Source organism: Cavia porcellus, unplaced genomic scaffold, assembly GCF_034190915.1.
Source record: "Cavia porcellus strain 051 isolate PalLab524CR breed Dunkin Hartley unplaced genomic scaffold, mCavPor4.1 scaffold_43, whole genome shotgun sequence".
NCBI lineage: Eukaryota > Metazoa > Chordata > Mammalia > Rodentia > Caviidae > Cavia > Cavia porcellus.
Genome location: NW_026947526.1, coordinates 2134304 through 2149527, shown reverse-complemented (window position 1 = coordinate 2149527; position 15224 = coordinate 2134304). Strand labels below are relative to the sequence as shown.

The 15224-nt window shown below is 40.0% G+C and overlaps 1 long non-coding RNA gene across 1 annotated transcript in view; it reads left to right on the top strand.

The window, feature by feature from the left end:
- The first annotated feature begins 5285 nt into the window (after positions 1-5285).
- Positions 5286-15224, top strand: part of LOC111755445 (uncharacterized) — a 32499-nt gene continuing 22560 nt past the window's right edge. Inside the window, exons 1-3 of the long non-coding RNA XR_010045852.1 lie at positions 5286-7768; positions 9069-9123; positions 9795-10030. This is a non-coding gene — a long non-coding RNA (uncharacterized LOC111755445). The remainder of the gene's footprint in view (positions 7769-9068; positions 9124-9794; positions 10031-15224) is intronic.

The window sequence follows — 15224 nt, the reverse complement described above, 5'->3', positions numbered from 1 at the left end:
TCAATGCTGCCAGGAACATAGGCCCTCAATTATGCAGCCACTACCTTTTCACAGGTAGCAGTCTGACTGTCATTTCTCTTCCTTCTTCCAAACTAAGTGTTTTTATTTTCTATTTCAATCTTGCTGTCTTTAAGCCCTTATTTTTATGACTGTCACCGTCCCTTATTTACTATAGTGCAGTAGTAGGGTGTGCACACCATCCTGTGGCTAGGTAAGATAGAAAACCATTTCTCTTTTCCATGGATTCCACTTATTGAACAGCAAAAAATTATTTTCTTTCTTGTTTACTTTTTAGTAAAAAAAGGAAAATATCTCTCCTAAGTTTCTGTTTTTGTCCACAACTACATTCCTTGTTATTGTGTTTCCCTGAGCTCAGTTTGTACCAAATTAACAGGTCCAATAACTTTCTCCATAATGATTACTGGTTGGCTGTTGATAATAGCCTTTCTATCCACCTAATAACAATGCCTCTTGAATAACAGACTTTTCATAAGTGTGCTGATGCAGTTTTATTTACCAATCATGTATGTAACTAGATTTATTGTAATGGGTTTATCTGACATCAATTGCATAAAATTCTGTTTCTAACCATCAAGCTTCTGATGTATTTGAGGCCCTAATTCACTCCTTAGAAAAAAATGGAAACCTTACACTATCAAGTTCCATATGAAATTCCTGCAGATGTCTGTGACAGCCTTCACAGGGCACAGGTACTTTATTGGTCTTAATATTAAATAAATGTTATTCATGAATTTTGGATTCCTGAGTGTCTTTGTGCTTATAAGAAGAGATGGTAACTGAATTTTTACCATTCTGCATTTGTGTTATGAACTTTCTATCACTGTGATAAAGTGCCTGAAAAATCCAGGCATTAGAAATGGAAATTTCCTCTAGGTGTATTTTATCTCATACATTCTGAAGATCAGCCCATGGTGCAAATGTGAGATAGAACACAGGAGCTCACCCCATGTTGACCAACATGCAGAGTAAGAGATGATATAGCTACATCAAAGTAGGCAGGGTCCAAGGACACTATGTGCATGTGTGCGTGTGTGTGTGTGTGTGTCTATGTTTCTGTTTCTCTCTGTGTCTGTGTCTCTGTCTATATGTCTGTGAAAACACAGGGATTCAACAACCCCAATGGGAGCCCCTGTTCTTCTCTACACAGCTATGACCTGTGTCACTGTGCAGCTCAGCCCATCAGTGCCCTAAAGCTCAGTTTTCTGTCTCCACATGGTTGTTGTATCTTAGTGAACTCAAATCTCAATCCCTGTGTCTCACGCAGTGATGCTCAGCAGCATCCTCATGATCACAAAGGCCAGTTGCTGCAAAACAGGCTCTTGGAGTGGTCTTTGGAGTTGAATGCATTATACTGAATTAAAGCCTGTAGTGTGCATAACATCTAGCATCAGTGTGAACAAATCATTCCAACCCTACAAATTGCTAAGGAGTAACAAGTGGGATACAACATACAACTGACATTGTTATATAAAAATTTAAAACAAAATTATTGACTAGAGACACTGTACTGCTTCCTTCCATCTAAGTTGAGCATTCAAAGATGGGATACTTGACATGTCCTACATCCAGCTCAGACACCACTATCTCCAGCTCCATCCTGATCCTGATATATCCTTGCTCTGTCACTAACCACTCATATTCCCCAGGCAAACACCAGGATTGGCATTTTAGGATTTAGTGAAGGCCCTTAGTCCACTGGCAGTGTCTGCTTGAGAAGGAAATGGCCCCTGCAGGAGGGTTACACCTACCTTTGCTTACACCTCCCTGTGTCCATTTTCCCTGGACAGGTGTTTCTTATCTGGGACACAAGGATGACTGAATAAAAGGTACTTTTATAGGTCCCTAATGCTTCTTTGGCTCTGAGCCATCCTATTTCACATCCAGTATTCTCAAGGCCTTCCTTCATGGTACTGCTGTCACTTCAATGTGGCAATGCAAAATAAGGATGTAAAATTGTGAAGACCTATAAATTCCAACCCAGATTTCCTACCCTCTGCACTGGGGTCCTGAAGATGTATCATCCATCTATGCAGAAAATAACTCCTCTGGCCAAGATAACTGCTGGTGTTGTCAAAGGAAAACAAGGACATCTGTGGATGAAGTAGTGCCGTATTTCTGCAGATTGTCCTTCTCAGGGACCCCTATAGAAGATAGATAACCAAAGAATTGCAGTCTTTACAAGCTTTTACTTTTAAATCATGCATGGATCCAAATCCTTGAGGAACAGGTCCCTTTTTGGGAAAGTTTCCCTTTACTGAAGTGTAAGGCAGGTCCCCTGTTAAATTCCCTTCTGCTCTGTGTACCACAGACAGGGACCCGTATTGATCTTATGCATGCACTAGTGTTTCTCCTACACATGGAAAAAGGTCACTGAGTATCAACACCTTTGTCCACTGACCCTGGTGGATTAGTTTCAGGGTCACCAATTGGAGGCGACAGTTGCGTGATGAGAGAATTCATCTCCATCTATGAGACTTATATTCTACAGGACACATTCTAGCCAGGATGGGCACAATGCTAGTGTGGTGGGTCCAGATACTAAGCTTTTCCATTGTTGACCTGAGAAACCAGGATAGACATGAACACAAACATCCATGAGTATGTCAGGTGTGTGGCTACTTAGTTGAAGGAAAATGTCTGTCCAGTGTGTCCTTCTGGGTCTGTGACTTCAGCTGCATCTCATGGCACACCTGGATGTCCCAAATGTGCATGTGAGATAGCCATTGCAGTGATCATGAAGGGGAGAGGGAAAAATGCTTTGAGCATGGTATGGAGGTTGTGGAAGCAGATGCTGTTCAAGGTTGCCCTCTCTTCTCCCCTGTCTCCTCTGCCACTTGCAGCTTCACTAAATTCTCTCAGGTGAACCTGGGTCCTGGCGCTCCCTCAGCTCCAGTCCTATCTCATCACACAGTGTGCCTGATGCTGTGGGATTCTGTGATCCCTAGGATTTCCTATCATGTGACACCCACAATAAAAGTCTAGGGATTTGGATCACTATCCCCTGACAACTGTTCCTTTCTGAGACTGCCCATTTGCTTTCATTTATTTCATCTGTGAATTATTTTAATTGTTCCAGATCATATTTGAACTCTGAGCTCTGTACATGAAATATGTTATCTCTATATAGGATCCATTTCTGAAAATGTCCTTCGTGTTGCCTTCCATCTGCACCAAGTTCTGTGTCCATTTCTCAATGATCAATACTCTTTTCCCTGTATCAGGGACCTGAATGATTATTATTAATATTTTTCTTGAGATTCTGAGAGCTTCTGGAGGTAACATGTGGACTCTGTGGCACCTAGTATGTGATGTTAACTTCTCATGGTCCTCTCCTGTCCTCCAGTCATCCAGCATCTTGATATCAGTGCTCCCTCCACTGTGGGCCTGAGGCACTTGCTATACCAGGAAGCACTGCTTCCCTGGGATCTGGATATTCTGTCTCTCTATGATAATTTGTGTTCATTCAGTCTGCAAATGTATTTCTTTCATTGGTGAATCAAAAGAGAATGATGTTTAATTTATCCAGATTTTCGTAGATTTGAGTATGTGATAATAATTTTCTATTTCTTTACAAGTTGGAGAAAAAGCTATGTACAACTTCAGCAGCCAAATTTGAACTCAGTGGAATTAGGGTTATAGGATCAATAATTGAAAATGACATTTGCACATCCATGACTGAAAATGCAATAACAGAGAAAGAAAGAGAAGGAAATACATGAAATGTTTTAGACATAGTATTGTTAACTGGAATTAAGAAGATACATCAGAGAGAATCTGACTAAATCTCAGGAGATGATGCATTCTGGAAGATGTCCTTGTTTTGACCTGGAAACAAAAGATGCACGTGGGACATCACATCAGGAATAGGAAATCTCAGCCCTTAAAACAAGGACACATCAATGATGATGCTGGTCCAACTCAAGTGCAAGGCAAGCAGAGGAGGTGGAGGTGCATCTGACTTCCCAGGATAAGTGTGACCATGGCTACATTGTATTTTGCTGAATTAATGATTCCCTAAGTTCTAAAGTTTAAATGGAAAGAACAGGCCAAAGTTCCACTCAATGCACTCTCATAGGAAGAGAACATGAAAGCCCTTGGATTCTGCCCTGAGTCCAGCCAGGCTGCCTTTTTTTCTTCTTCCCTGGGGTCTCTGTGTGTTGCTGGTGCTGAAGTGTGTGATTAGGACTTCTGAGGGGGCCAAGGAGAAGAGAGAACTTTGAGTTCTCAGAACTTAGAAATAAGAACTTGATGCACTTAATTTACTAAAGTGAAGCATTTATTCCTCAATGATAAAAGTGATTGTTATCCAGAAAAAATTAATACATTCATTTTAGATGATGATTAATTGCCATATTAAGAAAGCAATGGTATATATGAATCTAGAGTGAAGCTGCTAGGTTGGTGAGGAGAAATTTGTTTTTCAGCACAATTAAAGATACACCCATAGGAAACAAGAGTAGCAAAATATGAGCAGTGATTCCTGTCAATACTTACATGGCAGACTTGGAGGGATGTGGAGACACAGAGCTGGAAATGCTTGGGTAGCAAGTATCATGTCACACATCATAAGGACATCCTTAACAACACAGCATATGCACCTGAAACTCTTTTGTTGTTATTGTTGTTGTTATTGTTGATCAGGAGAACCTCTTGCCAGTTAAAAGCAACCAAGGTTTATGTCTGAATTTACACTGAGGTCTTCTCAGTGTGTTTTGCTCAGTAAAATGTGATGGTGTCCTTGGAAGTCATGGAGTTCAGTTGCAGGTAAAAGTGGTTCCTATTTGTGTCACCAGTGAGGGAGATGCAGACTTGGAAAGCCAGGTGGTAGATTGTGCTCCCTAACAAGTATCCCATCCATTGTAGAGCTTTCCCAGGAGGCTGGTGGCTCCAACTCCAGTAGTTATTGCAAAAGAGCTCCTCATGGCAGTGCAGGTGAAGGACTGGAGCTCATCTCATTCAGTAGGCTCGATTCTGACTCACAAAGTGTCAGATCAGACCGCACACATGAGGACAATAGGAGTCATAAAGACTTGCCCAATCCAACAGCCAGACCCCTTAAACATCTAGAGACCTCAGGACTAACCCTAAGGTTCATGTTGTTTGCATGTTGCCTGCAGGATGAGGACACTCACAATAGCTTAGCTGCTGACAGAAATTTATTCTGCTAGCCCCTGACCTAATTTGCACTTATGTGTTGAAAGGTAACATATGGGATGCTGAGCCAGGGTGACTATCAATGTGTCCAAGATTAGGCATTACTGTGTATGGGAGCTGCCCAGCCTAGCACTGACCATGTGACATTTATCCATGCCTAAGCTGTCCTCTGTTCTGTGGCTTTCATGTGTGGTTGATGTAGTTGTTAGGCATGATCCAATGTCAAAAGAGGTAGAATGCTCTTCACACTGCGGAATCTAGCAGGCTACTTTAGTGATCTCAACACGAGTGGGCTGGGGGCCTATTGTTTCTAAATTATCAATGAAGACCCAGCTTTGAGTTCAGTTTAAATAATTTTCAAGCAGGAATTCAAGGTAGATTAAGCTATTACATGATTGGTCCCCTGAATCTAATTAAGTCACATATTTTCAGGCAACTTAACTCTAAATACACTTACTTAAAAGCCATCATTTAATGTGATGTAGGAACACAATGGGAACAAAGAGAAGGGATTTGAGTGGAGCAAGCAAAGTTTAAAATATCCTTGATTGTATCACTTTGTTCAAATCAAAGACCTTGAAACAAGTTGGAAACAGGATATATGTTCTTTTAACTAAGGGAATCACAGCTAGGAATAGTCTGCTTGATCAGTGCATGATCAGCAGAAAGCAGCGGAGCAGTCAAGGCTCCCTGAATGCCTGAATGTAGCAGAGTGCTTATATGAAAAGCAGCAGGAGGTTAGGCAGAGGCCACAATTTGATTTTTCACTTGCTCTCACATCTTTAAGTTTGTTGTGCTAACTGTGCCTTTACTATTTTATAATCATTCCCTTGCACCATGAGGCCATCAGGCTGTACTCCCAATGCAATGTCCAGAGAACACTCCATGCAGGTGACTTACTTGAGGAGGTGCACAATGTACTTTTCCCATCTATCTGGGACTGTAATGGTCTAACTCCATCAAATATGAGTCTTTCAGAATTCACATTGGTTTCCTCTTCAACATCTCCCTCATTCATGTCACATCATTATCATGTGTGCCTCACATAATTAGCTTAGCTTTTCTATATTCTTTCAGTGCATTTTTTAGCATTGTTCATAACTAGATTCAACAGGTCCAATGTCTTATTACTTATTCCTTCTGTGCCTGTGCCAGTTTTCAAATTGAAAGATTTTTGTTATGCCCCTCGAATCATGTAGAATGATTCACTTTGAGGTTTTTTGGTTTCTTTACCATCAGTGCCACACAGTTGAGTTTTGGGAGTGTTATAATTTCTGGGAAGAATTCTGTTGGATTGCCTACTTGTTTTTCTATTTGTGTTTTTTGTTTGTTTTGTGTTGAGAATAGTTAGTTTATTACAGTGTATTACTTATTGTAGAGATGTCTTTGGTTAATTTCTGATTTTCAGTGATGTTCCTTGGAAGGGGTAAACCAGCAGCCATTGCCTTGTGTCCCAAGATTGAATCACTTCTGTTTAATTGATATGTAAGTTTGTAGCATGCTGGGCCTGATACACATTTCTCCATAATGGGTCACAATATTATTAATAACACCAAGTTAATGTAGATATTTGCATGTCAAAGAAAGTCAATTAATAGCAATACTTTGGTATGGTAATTAAATCAGTAGCCACTGTGTCATTAAATGCAAAATGAATAGCAACCCTAAGGACCAATAAAGTACTACACTTATCAATAGAAAACATATCTATATTTATGGTATGAATGCCAAGACAAAAAAAAATATTGACCTGCTGTTAACTAAAGTAAATATCTACTAAATGGAATATATTTACCTCTAAAATGTAGAACATTATTCAAAGGCAATACTGTAATGTATATTAGTCACATAAAGATTCATAAATTCAGTAGCTACACTAGTCAAAATAGAGGTGTGTGAGAGCAGAGAATGGAAAAAGGAATTAACAGATTAATGAACAGGATATAAGAAATATTAGTATTTGAAAGTGTAAATATAGGCAGGTGCTGGGGTTTTGAAAACCTGGTCATGGCTTGATTCACCCTCTAATGGTACAGTGGATTAGTAGGTTGTTGGTGAGGGGCTATTTTCTTGGCCACTTAGTGTCTCACACAGGATGCCACTGGTTTGGTTACACCCAATGTGAAGTGCTCTTTTTAAATCAGCAGAGGCTTGTGCCAAGCATTTGGCTGACTATAACAAAGGTTGACAATTGAACCCTCATCCTTCAACTTATTGAACTTATTCAATCTGCTCCATCCATTCTTTTCCAGCCACCGAAAATGGACTCAGATACTTACCAAGTGCCATGAGTTGGAGGACATTTTCCTTATAAAACTGAGAAGGTGATGACCTATACTTTTTTTGCCGTTCTTAGTGTGGACAAAAAAATTGTGGGAAGGTAAAATTATTATCAACCAACATTTCTGCATAATTACAGCCACTTGTTCTCTAATGAGTTTTGGATGAAGAAAAGATATTAATGAGTTAGATCACTGTGTCACAGGAAAAAGAATTTAGTTACACCTCTTTGGAAGGCTCTCAAATGGTTTGGCCAAAATATATACTCTTTCACATAAAGATAATTTTCCTTCTACACCAGATAATCATTCAGGTAACGGTTTCTCTAGTCTTTTAGATTTTGTGAATAATTATAATTATTTCAATTTATTTCTTGTTGTCACTATGATTATCATATACCTGTTTTATGTGCATCAGGAATTTACCCTCATACTCTTGCAGATTTTATGTCACTAGCACTGCACTTACACATTTTCTCTTCCTTGCCATTTTCCCCCTTCCAAATTTTACAATTCATTCTTTTCCCGCAAAATGGATCTTCTTTGGAAGTGTCCTGCTTACTTGAGGACACACACTAAAGCACTGGGTGAATTGCTCCATGTACTTCCACCAGCAAATGATCCTGCAGTGAGTGAGGCAGAGACACAATTGTTAATATTTGAATTCAGACTGAAATTTATGGAAAGTAAGACATTTAGGAAGTGTGTTTCTCACACAAGTGTGTCTCTCAACAGCAATGGGGACATGGGATTGGAATTAGATTTCCACCTCAGAAGATCTTAGTAGAAAGCAAACTTAGTTCTTAACAGACAAGTGAAATTGTGTTTGTGGTGTACAACATGCTGTTTTGAAGTGTATCTGCCACCACTGAACCAGGTAACACCCACAATTTTTGCTTAAAACTGTAGGGAGATTTAAGGTCTTTCATACATTAAACCAAGGAATTAGATTCCTTAGGAAGTGCTGGCTAGGATATGAGAGAAAAACCCTGAGCCACTCTGCCCACAAAGGGGCATTGCTGCCAAACTAAGATGTTACTAGTGAAGAATTCCATGAGCAGATGAGGACCCTATGGGCAAAGGGTAAGACACCATCCTTATCTTGCCTGTGTCTGGGAACCACTGTGCCTATGATGATGTCTTGATATTAGAAACCACATCAAAAGAAAGGAAAAAGCATTATACTAAATCTAAAGACCAAAAGACACAAATTACATCTGAATAGGCTTCTACAAAGTGTTTCTATATTTTCTAATATTATAAAACAGATGAAAAAGAAAACACTAGTTTGAAAAAGCTGATGAGTCAATTTTAATGAAGACCTTTCTCAAGCTTCTAAAGTTGAACAACACTGTATAATTGTAATAAAACTGTATGACTGTATTACTGAAATAAATAAACTCTTAGAGAAGGAATCACACCACGCTTAAAATCTAGGTTGGAATAAATGCTATTATATTCAAAGAGTGATAGGATGATTATATACCATATTTAATGCAATATAACCATTGTTCTATATTTAACAAATAAACAATAGCAAATATAAAAAAATCAGTGCTTTTATATGTGTGGAATTGGCAGGTGCTGACTTTAAGCCATGTTCTTATTGTGCAGAGTGTTGGTTTATACCTGGGAAGGAGCGGGAGTGAGAAGAAGCTACTTGGGCCAGGTGAGAAACTCCTGAAATCTGGTACAGTAGTACACCACCATGTCCTCTGAGGTCATAGAGTACAGCTGCAAGGAAAAATTGTGGGCTGTGTCAGCTGTGATGGAGATGCAGTCGTGGAAGCCTGAGTTTTATTTTGTATTCCATGTCCAGTACTTCATCCACTGTAGTGCTTTCCCAGGAGGCTGGTGAATCCAACTCTAAGCATAACTACAGGTGATGGAGTCACTGGTGACATTGCAGGTGAGGATCTGGGTTTCTAGGGGCTTCACCAGGCTGGGTCCTGATTCTCAAAGTGTCATATCAAATAGCACACCTGAGGACAAGGGGAGACATTGTGAGTCTTTCCCTTCCCATATCCTGACCCCTACAAAGAACTAGATACCCCAGAACTCTCACTCAGTGGAGTTGCCTTTAGACAGGGAAGGGTCCACAGCATCTCCATGTTGCCTGCAGGATGAAGACCTCCACTTCTAACCTGCAGGTGACAGAGATTTCTTCTGCTAGCATGTAGGATGATTTGCATGTGTGAATCAGGGGCTGTATAAGGACTGAGCTGGGACAACAGGGCATCCTCACATCAGGCCCTCATGGGTGGGACCTGCTGAATGTGTCACTGCTGATATGGGAGTCAGCCCTGGCAGATGTATTCTCTGTTCTATGTCTTTACACAGTGTCAAGCTGTAGGTGATGATCACATAAAGAAAATATTGAAGGTTTCAGTTTGTCTTCTGTCAGTCCAGCATTCTGTGGCTTTTATACTAATTTCTGGAGAAACCTTTTTTGAAAGTGATGTTCCAGCTGATGCTACTGGTGGTCTCTACCTTGGCCCCACATGCATGGAACTGTTTCATCCATGTTAGTCATAATTCATATTGATATCTTCTCCAGACATCTTCTATCTACACAGGTGAGTACTGTGCTGGCTCTGATACAAGATAATGACCTAGTGCACGCCAAATTTTTAGCAAGATTTGGGTTGCTGAGAGTTCATATCTGAGAAGAGTGTGCTCAAATCTTAGGGCAGGTAACAGCCAGTGACAGCAAGGCAGAGGATGGGGCTGATGTATCTGGACTGAGGTTTGCTGGTGTTTTTGATGCCTGAGAGGTGAGGCCCACAGGAAGGAGGGAAGCCTTGATCTCCATGCAGCACAGAGAGAGTACTGCAGACAGCACAGGGAGGATAATTCAGTCAAAACTGATTCTATTCAAATTGAACAGTACATGAATTGGAGATAAAGACTCCTCATAAGTGTGTCTCCAAAAGAAGAGGGCTGCTGCCTTGATGATGATCTCCAGGCAAAATCTTCACAGCATATTGATTTTGTCATCTGGCCCTTTGTGTCATGCTCCAAAATATAGATACTCTGCAACTGTTAAGACTTGTGACAAAAGCCTCCACACTAACTCTGGTGTATAATGGAAGAGTAGGGAAATGAATTGAACAGGAAAAAGACTGTCAGGGAGCAGAGGGATCTGGAAGAATCTGTGTGTATCTATATTTAGATGATGGGAGTGATCTGACACCTTCAAGGGAGAGCACAATGTCAACGGAAGGAAAGTGGATAGAAGAGCAAATGAACTTTTATCAAATTTAGAAAAAACAAATACTTGAGGTCAAGAAACTATGTGACTTTCAGAAAGCAAAATGGACATATTTTAAAAATAAAGCACATCATTATCAGGAGCATTTCAGTCTATTTTTGTCCCACATTTCTTTATCATTTCATATATTGAATGACACTATTCTTTGCCATATGGGGCAGTTATGAGTTAAGCAGAAACAAGTAACTTCATGCTAATGTTTGTGGAATATACCTTTTTGTTTTATTTTACTTATTTTAATTTCTTTAAATGTATCCTAAAATCATGAAGTTTTTAATTATCTTAGGGAAAACATGTGATGTTTAAATACCTGTGAAACTCATGCTGAATATAAATCAGGAGAAGAATTTTTCTCCTTTAGGTTAAAATCATCCCAACTCAGTTCTGCTAGCTTTGTGAAATTCACAGTGTGGTACTGTTACCTATACTGATATCAATTTGCAAAAGCAACTAGTGCCTCTTGTTCCATAGAACAATCCCTCAGTATTCATTCACCAATCTCTCCCTTCTTTCCTTCAGTCCCTTTTTTAATCTGTAAGAAAAAAAACTGAGGCATATTTTTTCCTGTGTTGTGCTTTGTGATGAAGTCTGGCTGTGCATCTCAGTGTCTTCTATGTAGTTTTGTTTTGTTGAGCTTCCAGCAGCAAGGAGTGTGAGTTTCTACTGCTCAGCAGGTTAGCAGGCTGGTAATATCATGTGAGGACTGGATTCACTGAAAAAAGCATTTTGTGATTTCTTGATAATTAATTGGGGTTTCCATAATTAAAATAATAGCACTTTGGCATTCACATGACTATTTGCATTTACATATCTTGTTTAGTAATGTGTCACTCAGATATTATATTTATGCTTTTGGGGAATGTCAACACAATAGCTTGTGATTTGTAGTGGTTTCTCAAGATTGTGCTCAGAAACTTGTTCTCTAGTTTTCAATTGCTTCCTTGAAAGTAGATGTGCACATATGTATGTACACCTAAAAAGTGACCTATATATACATGAGTGTGATATACATACACATACATACACAAAATATGTACTGTATATAAGGCACATGCTAATAAAAAGAAACAAAGCTGTAGAATATAATACATCATTCAATTGTAAATAAATACACATTATCTTAAAAGCCCTAGTAATATGATTTTCTTTTAAAATAATCTAAATTAAACATTTACAATCTGCTTGAAGCAAATTTTTAGTTGACAAAATAGTATGGTAACATTTGAAGAATAAAAAAGAGACTCAGTTAAAATTTTTGAGTTAATAACCGCATGTCATGATTGATGTTTCATGTGAAGTAAAAGGAGCATGCTAATATGAAATGCCAATAATAGAGAAAGCTGGTGCTGGATAATGAAACTCTCTGTATATTGTTAATGTTTCCGTTAATTGATAGCTATGTATTTAAATAAACATAAAGTGAATTGATTTGTTCACTTTTTCCCAATTTTCATTCAATATCTAGCAAATATCATTGTAATTGACACCTCCCATTTTTGGAAATGGATGGAAATGAAAGACAACTGAACTAAAAACCTATTCTGTTTGAAATTGTCCAGAAGGTCATGAGCATGTCAGGCAGTTCTTTCCTTCTGGATTATTCCCAGGCTCTGGTTCACTGTTGTGGTAGCTGAAAAGGGGGGAATGTGGAGATTCCATGTGGTAAAAATAATGGCTGCTGCTCTGAATTGCATCCTGCTGTTCATGAGTTCTCCCACAGGGAAGCTTATGTTTGGGCTCACACAGATGGCCCCACACTGTGTCTCTTGCACAGTAATGCATGGCCATGTCCTGGAGTCTCAGGCTGCTCAGTTCCATGTAAGCTCTGCTAGAGGATGTATGAGGTGAGGGGCCCCTGCTGTGGAATTTCTGAGCGTATTTATTTTCTCCACCTGCTGGATCAGTCCATCTCATCCATTCCAGGCACTGACCAGAGCCTCCGTCACACCATTGTATGAGGCCGTCTGTGAAGGTGTATACAGAGTCCTTACAGGAGACCTTCATTGAGGAACTGGGCTTTCTGAGTTAAACTCCAGATGGATGGCACCTTAGGAACTTGTTGAAAGGGTTTTGCCCTAGATAGGACACTACAGCAGTGAGATGCCTGACCAAAGGACATTTACCTTGAGGTCATTTTCCCTACCCCTAGGCAATTTACCTGTGGTGCAAAATGAATTCCAATGGGTGCTTGGGTGTCAGTGATGCCCCTTTAGGCACCACCACAGGCCAATATATATATATGCCCGACACCATGTGTCCAGCAGAGAAAGCCAGGCCCCAGTAGTAATGGAGTTTCTCTCCACATACTTAAAATAAAGGCCATTTTACTTTATTTTCTGCCATCTAATTCAGGCAAAAATCCTATCAGTTAGTTCCCTGGCCAGGAACCTGAGTGTGAGTGACTCCTGGGGTCCTCGCAGTTTGAGGCCCCTGCTGATTCATTGACTGGACTGCCTCCTGGATTAATTCATTTCTCAACACACTGGAGATGCTCAACTTGTTGCTGCTGGTCTGCAAACAACACCGGCCTAATTCATTTACTGCAGTTGAGTCAACACCCATCCAAGGATCACTTCGTAATTTTGGGCATGTCCAAAACTGGATCTTACTTTTCCATCACTGAACTGAAGTAGCGGTTCTCATATTCCTTGAGCAATCTGAGACAGAGCCATTACTGTAGTCCCCTGGGACTCCACCAATGCCTTTTGGTGATGGCTAGAGGGCAAGAGTTGGAATCCATTAACCGTGCATCCAAAAGATTAGGTGACGACCTGCTTCTGGAGTAGCCAAAGTTCACTTTTGGCTCATTTTAATTTTATTCAATCATGGGAAATACTTTTTCTTCTCCCCAAGTAAACACACTTTGAGGTGCCTGATTCATAACCTTGGTGCTCTTGGCCTCTAAAAGGCTATGAAAATCCAGAAAGCTGATGTGTCATGTATGTTTTCATCACAAGGGTGGCAAGGTAGCAGAAACTCTTCATCTGTAGGCCTTTTTCACTTTAAGGAAGTGTCTTTTACTCTGCTCCTTCAGGATCTCTCCCCAGCCCAACACTTAGAATGCCACTCCTTTCTTTACAGTTTCTTGTCTGAATCTCAAACACCAAATTCTGTAGCTTTTTCAACCAAAGGCAGAGACCCCTGTATCATCTTCACCTCCTGCTTCACTCACCTGGCTCCAATTTCTCAATTCCTCCTCAGAGCAGGAAGGTGGCTGGGAATTGGGGAGGTGCACATGGACTGTGTTTGGCTGTGTGCAGGCAGGGCGGGTGGCAACAGTGCATGGTGCACATGGACTGGCCTGCGCAGGCTGCTCTGGGATCTCACACCATGTGCCAGCTCTGCACTCCCTTGTGGGCTCCATGTGCCCCCCCCCCCAGGCAGTCCCATTCCCTGTGCATGGCTCAGCTCTGGTCAGACCCAAAGTTTGGTTCCAGGTAGCGGTGCAGAGGAGGTGGTGACAGGATAATGGGGGGGGGGGGGGCAAGGGCCTCCCAGCAAGGTGGCAAGGTGGGGTCCCCTGGCACTCATTTTTCACTTTCTAAGCTATCTCAGATTAGCCATAAATTAGGTTACTTTTCTGCTATTCTTATTTCAAGAGATCTCTATTTGGACTACAAGAAGGTTCAAACTAGTCAATGTATTATAGTTCAGATTGGTCAACTGTAATTGAGTGCACTCTAATTTTATAAGATATTGTCAGTCTATATATTTGTTGTCTGTTGGTTCAGTCCATTTATAATGTACGTATCATCTGCCCATGTTTATCCGTTTGCCTGCCCTGTAAACAGCTGTTCATTTTTATTTGAGCTCACCAATCTTTTTGCCTCTTTTTGCAATTTTCAAACCATTTAATCAAATTTTATTTGGGATATAGATTTAGAAAACATGCTTCACCTAGTTTGCCAGCTGGTCACAATGATACAAAAATTGGTTAATCAAAATTCCTTGGGGTGAGGAGACTTTGGACAGGACTTCAAATGATAAACAGGAAAGTGTCCACATGGTAATTTTAACCAGCTCTTGGTCAGTAATTCAAGTCCCCAATAATCTCCATAGCCTTATGGGAGATACCACAACTAAAGTTCATATGACTAAGACAATTCATTGTTGCTCATCTGATAGTATATTCATGCCTTCAGATATAAAATTGGGATTGTTTTTGCTGACTTTTTCTTATTTTCCAACCAGGAGATTCAGAACAGACCAACATGATGTTACCAGTCAAATAATAATTTTTAAACAAAAATTCATGTAATTATGATAAGTATTTTCTTTCAGATCTAGACATTTGTTTAGAGATGCTTCACAAACTTCTTCAGTGCTCAAATATTAAAATACCCATGGTTAACAGCCATTTAATGTTCTCAGTTAAGTTTACTGCCTATACTGCACTGTATTGTTATCAATTTTCTGAATGTTCAACAACTGAAATTAAGAGATAATTATAAATTCCTTTTGGATTCCTTTTGCTAGGATCCACTGGATCTTTTCCAGAA